Source organism: Benincasa hispida, chromosome 4 (assembly GCF_027475165.1).
Source record: "Benincasa hispida cultivar pf3 chromosome 4, pf3_genome.v1.1, whole genome shotgun sequence".
Lineage (NCBI taxonomy): Eukaryota > Viridiplantae > Streptophyta > Magnoliopsida > Cucurbitales > Cucurbitaceae > Benincasa > Benincasa hispida.
Genome location: NC_143481.1, coordinates 11,465,410 through 11,471,700, shown reverse-complemented (window position 1 = coordinate 11,471,700; position 6,291 = coordinate 11,465,410).

Genomic DNA, 6,291 nt, shown 5'->3' with positions numbered 1-6,291 from the left:
AAAGAATGACAGCTGCATTCTTCGCACTATAGATACATTTATGTGTCCATTGGATATAACCAATCAACAGCATGACCCTTCACAAATCGCTCGTAAGTACAGCTGGGCCAATTTAACGTTTTGCCCTGTGGTTACATCTAACTCCTTAAGTACCATTGATTCCTCTAATGAACAATAGATCATAGTCCCACTATCGCTAAACCCCTCTTAGGCCAAGAGAGGGTATGGCACCACATTGTTCAAACCTCAGAATCAGCCCTTAGAGGAGCAATTTATCTACGTACCCCTACTTCAGAGAAGGAGTGAATTCCAACTTGTGTAGTTGAGTTCCTAATTCCTCTATCAGACGAATCCTCAAAATGGTAGGCTTGTTGTGTCGATGATCCGGCCACTCTCACCTCATGCAAATCAACGGACCTTCCTCATAGGCAAGAGTTCACAACTCACTCAGGTTTAAGGTCATGTTACCTATGGTCATCCTAATGAAATGAAAGACCCAATTATGAATGGCATGATATAATGAGACTAAAAATTTTGTGGTCCGGTCTTATATAAACTCCTTTATATAGAATATCCCTGCTCCCATATCTAATACACGAATGATCAGGGTCAAACCATTTGTAGCACTTTATAACATTTGTAACACCTACAAAGTGGGTCATACTCATAGTGTCACCAGGATAAGGTATCCCTCCTTATCCATATACTACAGACCATTTAGGTTATCACTTGTATGTCTTCACATACATGTTTAAGTTCCAACGATAACCATGGATCTTAGTTTATTGGTTTGTGGTTAATGCAACTAAAATATCAAATATTTCTTAGACTCAAGTGAATAGAATATATATTATAAATCACAAAATGTTTGTTCATACAAGTGTTTACAAACTACAAGACCCTACGAGATTTAGTGCATCAACCCCAACACAATTTATCTTTTTACCCTAATTATAGGGAAATAATGAATTGCTTCTTGTGTAGCTATGTTTCCAACTCCCCAATCAGAAAAATTTCCAAAATGGTAGGCTTATTAAATTGAGAATCTGGCCACTCTCACCCATAAAAATCAAAGTATCGCCCTCATAGGCAAGAGTTCATAACTCACTCAGGATTAAGGTCAAGTCACCTATGGTCATCCTAGTGAAATGTAAGTCTCTTTTAGCAATGGTGTATAAGATAACATTTTGTGGTCTGGTCTTTATAAAATGTTAAGGATCACCCTCATAAGGAAGACTTAACATTTTGTGGTTCGATCTTTATAAAAATTCCTTTGTATAAGATAACCCCGCTCACATGTCTCCACAAGAATGATTAAGATCAGATCATTTGTAGTACTTTACAACAATTGAAGCAACTACAAAGCGGGTCTTATCAATAGTGTTACCAAGATAAGACACGCAACCTTATCCATATACTATAAGCCATTTAGGTTATCATTTAAACATGATCCACTTGTATGTCTTGACATACATGTTTATGTTACATCAGATAATCTTGAATCTTAGGTTATGGATTATTGCACAAGTAATATAAAATCAATCAACCATTGATTCAACTAATATAAAACTACGAGGCTTTAGGACATACACCTCAACAATCTCCTACTTGCATTAAAGTCAGGGAAATATAAGCTGACGAGACATGTATCGTAGGGCATAGACTATACCCTACATGCTCTCCCACTTTTCCTAGCACACTAGAGACATGTCTCATCATCCTTTTATATGATACAAACAGTTATGTCAATAAGAAGCATCTGTTCACCAACAAGATGTACTCACATTTCATGTTATTCCTTCCTCTAAATGTTTACATATGGTCTCCAACCTTGTTCCTTCCAAGAGTGTTGCTAGAACACCTTTGGAGTTATGGAACGGGCGTAAAGCTAGTTTGTATCACTTCCGCATCTAGGGTTGCTCAGCACATGTGCTTGAGGCTAATCCTAAGAAACTAAAACCCCGTTTGGGGCTGTGCCTATTTGTAAGCTACCCCAAAGGGACACGAGGGGGTTACTTTTTTGATTCTAAGAAAAACAAGGTGTTTGTGTCGACAAATGCTACCTTCCTTGAGAAGGATCATATGAGGGAACACAATCCACATAGTAAAATCGTATTCCATGTATTTTCCAACGAAACTACTGAAACTTCAACAAGAATTGCTGAAGGGCCTGTTACATTAACACAAGTTGTTGATGGAAGTTCATCTAGTAGGTAAAATCCACCTCAAGAGTTGAGGGAACCTCAATGTAGTGGGAGGGTTGTAAATCCACTTGTTTGCTATATGGGTTTCACTGAAATCCTGGCTATAGTAGCTGATGGCGAGGTTGAGGATCTGTTGTCTTATAATAAGGCAATGGAGGATGTTAACCGAGATGAATGGGTCAATGCCATGGATCTCGAGATGAAGTCAATGTACTTCAACTCAGTATGGGATCTTGTAGATCAACCTGATGGGGTTAAACCTATAAGTTGTAAATGGATTTATTAGAGGAAACGAGATGTTGGTGGGAAGGTGCAAACCTTCAAGACTAGACTTGTGGTAAAGGGTTATGCCCAGGTGGAGGGAGTTGACTATGAGGAGACTTTCTCGCCTGTTGCTATGTTGAACTCTATCCGCATCCTCCTATCCATTGCCTCATATTATGACTATGAGATATAGCAAATGGATGTCAAGACTGCCTTTCTGAATGGTAATCTTAAGGAGACCATTTATATGGTGCAGCCCAAGAGATTCATAGCCCAAGGTCAAGAGCAAAAGGTTTACAAACTGAATCGGTCCATTTATGGGCTGAAACAGGCATCTCAATCTTGGAACATAAGGTTTGATACTGCGATCAAATTTTCTAGCTTTGACCAAAACATTGATGAGCCTTGTGTCTACAAGAAAATCATTAATAGTTTAGTAGTTTTCCTAGTGTTGTATGTAGATGATATCCTACTCATTGAGAATAATGTAGGTTTACTGACTTCAGTTAAAAACTGGCTAGCGACCCAATTCCAAATGAAAGATTTGGGAGAGGCTCAGTTCACTCTTAGTATTCAGATCTTTCGGGATTGAAAAAACAAAGTGCTAGCGTTGTCTTAGGCATCGTACATTGACAAAATGTTGATCAAGTACTCGATACAGAACTCCAAAAGGGAGGCTACTGCCTTTTCGACATGGAGTTACATTGTCTAAGGAACAGTGTCCTAAGACACCTCAAGATGTTGAGGAAATGAGATAGGTCCACTAGGCATCTGTCGATGGTAGTTTGATGTATGTGATGTTATGTACTCGACCTGACATCTGGAACGTTGCGGGGATAGTTAGTAGATATCAGTCTAATTCAGGACAGGGTCACTGAACTGCCATCAAGAACATCCTCAAGTATTTTCGGGGAACGAGGGACTACATGCTTGCATATTGGATCTAAGGATTTGATCCTTACTGGATACACAGACTCTGATTTTTAGACTCATATTGATTCTAGAAAATCCACTTTAGGATCAATGTTCACTCTTAACGGAGGAGCTGTAGTATGTTGAAGCACTAAGCAGGGATGCATCGCTGTCTCCACGATGGAGGTCGAGTATGTAGATACTTGTGAAGCTGCTAAGGAGGTCGTTTGGCTTACGAAGTTTCTGGCTGATCTGAAAGTTATTCCAGACATGTCTAGATCCATCACTCTTTATTGTGATAATAGTGGTGCTATGGTGAACTCCATGATGCCGAAGAATCACAAGTGCGACAAACATATAGAGCGAAAGTATCATCTCATCCGCGAGATTATGCATCAAGGGGATGTGATAGTCACGAAGATCGCTTCGAAGCACAATGTTGCTGACCCATTTACAAAGACTCTCACAACTACAATTTTTTAGGGTCACCTACGGAGCATGGGTCTACGGGACCGTCCGCGGCTGGACTAGGGCAAGTGCGAGGTTTTGTATTGGGCCTTAGTGCCCTAGTTTATTATTTTGCACTTCTATTTATCTTGTACACCCACTTGCTTTAGGAAAAGTGGAAGATTGTTGAGGTTGATGCCCTAAATCTCGTAAAATCCTGTAGTTTGTAAACACATGTATGAACAAACACTTGTGATGTAATAATATGAGATTTTTTTTCACTGTTGTCTATGTTATATGAGATATTTTAGTTGCATTAATGATGCTTGGTAAATCGAGTAAATAAATATGCGTTGATTGTTCGTTCCCCATGCGACGCTGGTCATGCGTTGGACGAAGGGATTTACAATATGCGTTTGATGAACATGCGTTTCTGCCATAAATTTTCTTGCTCTCTCGCCAAGTATATCGAGATCGCAAGTTTCTTGGGTGATTCGAGGTCGAACTCAGGGACTTGGAGCTAAATGTTATGAAGTAAAATGTTTGCGGCAAAGAATAAAAGAATATTGAAGGTTATAGGCTATGCGCTTCTCCTACTCCTAACTAACAGATTAAGCAGTGGAAGTATGACTATGAGAAATAGAGACACGACAACTGTTAACACGTAATAAGAGTCTGCACAAAGGCAGAAACACAGATATCTGAAGTTGTGCTCCAAGGCTTCTATTTATAGATTTTGATCGCTGACAGCATAAATGGTCCTTCTTTGAAATTTTGCAGCTAACGACATAATGGACCTGCTTTGAATCTCTACTACTAACGGCGTGGTAGGTGAAATGTCAACATCACCTTTTGATACTCCCAAGGTATGCGTTCATGCTTGGTTTCTGAAGTATCATCATATTCCACCACCCTTACGGTCATCCCTCTATTATGGTTATACTCTGTAGCCACAACCTCTATGCGATGAACGCATGCGGTTAATGGCCGCAACATCCATCCGTCGAGCGTATGCGATTGTATTTGTGATGCCTCTGTGATGGTGAGATTCATTGCATGCAATCGATTCCTTCGTTAGCTGCAAAAATAGACAATTGGATGCAAAGTAACGCATAATAGTGGGTTAGCCGAGATTCTTAATGTCGATCGACACAAGCTCGTTTTCTCATGAATTCTTAGTACAATCACGCATATTCTACTTAACAGCCCTCATAATTCTAAATAAAAGACCTATAATGACGTACATAATTACCTGTCATCACACCCCCAAACATAGAATTATGCTTGTCCTCAAGCATGCTCTATACTTCGGAAATTCATAATTCACCCTCTGGCTTTCCTTTGCGATGACCAACCTCTCATAATATAATTTACTCATACCTCTAACCTTAGCAACAATGCTCTCTTCATCTTCAGCTACTTCTTCAAACAAATCTTTTCTAAGCTTAAATAAGGCAAGCTTCTGCTAAAAAACTTTTTATTCATGCCCCGCAACTTTGCGTTTAGCTTTTAACAATGCATCCGTTTAAATTGATTCAAAGATTTGTGATTTATTATTAAAGTGTGGCGTCGAACTTGGTTACGCTCTTCGTTTTGGCTTGCCCCCACGTGTGTCATGCGGAATGCCAACTTCGGTTGTGTGCCATATTCATCTCAATTCTTATCATGGCTTAATTTGGCTTGCGCCAGACAGAGGAGTTGCGCTTATGCGTTGATCTTGGCCACTTACTTTCGTTTCGACTTACCCCCTCGGGTATCATGCATACATCCAACTACGGGTAAGTGCCTTTCACAACTTACTTTTATCAACTTGAGTTTTCTCTTTGCGCGATAGTGGAGTTTTATTTTCTTATATATATATATATATATATATATTAGAGTAGCATCGCAATATGATAGACGTATTTTTCCGGGACCACTGCCACCTCTAAACTTAGAGAGTGGCAGTGCTCTTGCCTAAAAGCTAAAAACAAACTTGGCGAGAATGCGGTAACAAATGTTTGAGATGAGGTTTTACACATAATAAAACTTAAATTATCAAATTTTGAAGAAGCTATTAAAAAGGAGGTGAGCTTTGCGATGTCTAGTTAGTGGATGTAGTGAATTATACATACCATCATAGATGCAACACAAAGGAAGGCAAGCAGACAAAAGAGAATTTAAAAATGATAAAGCATACAAGATAACAAGAAAAGAACCTTTGAGTAGAAATACACTGGTGACCATGCCTTAGAATTCATGCGGTCAAAGCCATGCATTGAATGATGGAGAAGATTCTTCCACTGTAACTGCATACTGAGGAGAATTATTGTCGCACCTACAAGGAGCAAACGTACAAACCCAGAAAGCAGCCGCATATCCAAAATAACAATAAAAATAAACTGAACTAGAAAAGCAAGGTAAAGATAGAGTAGAAGACGTCCCTGAAGAAATTGGAGTGAGGTCACCACAAAGAGTCTTCCAT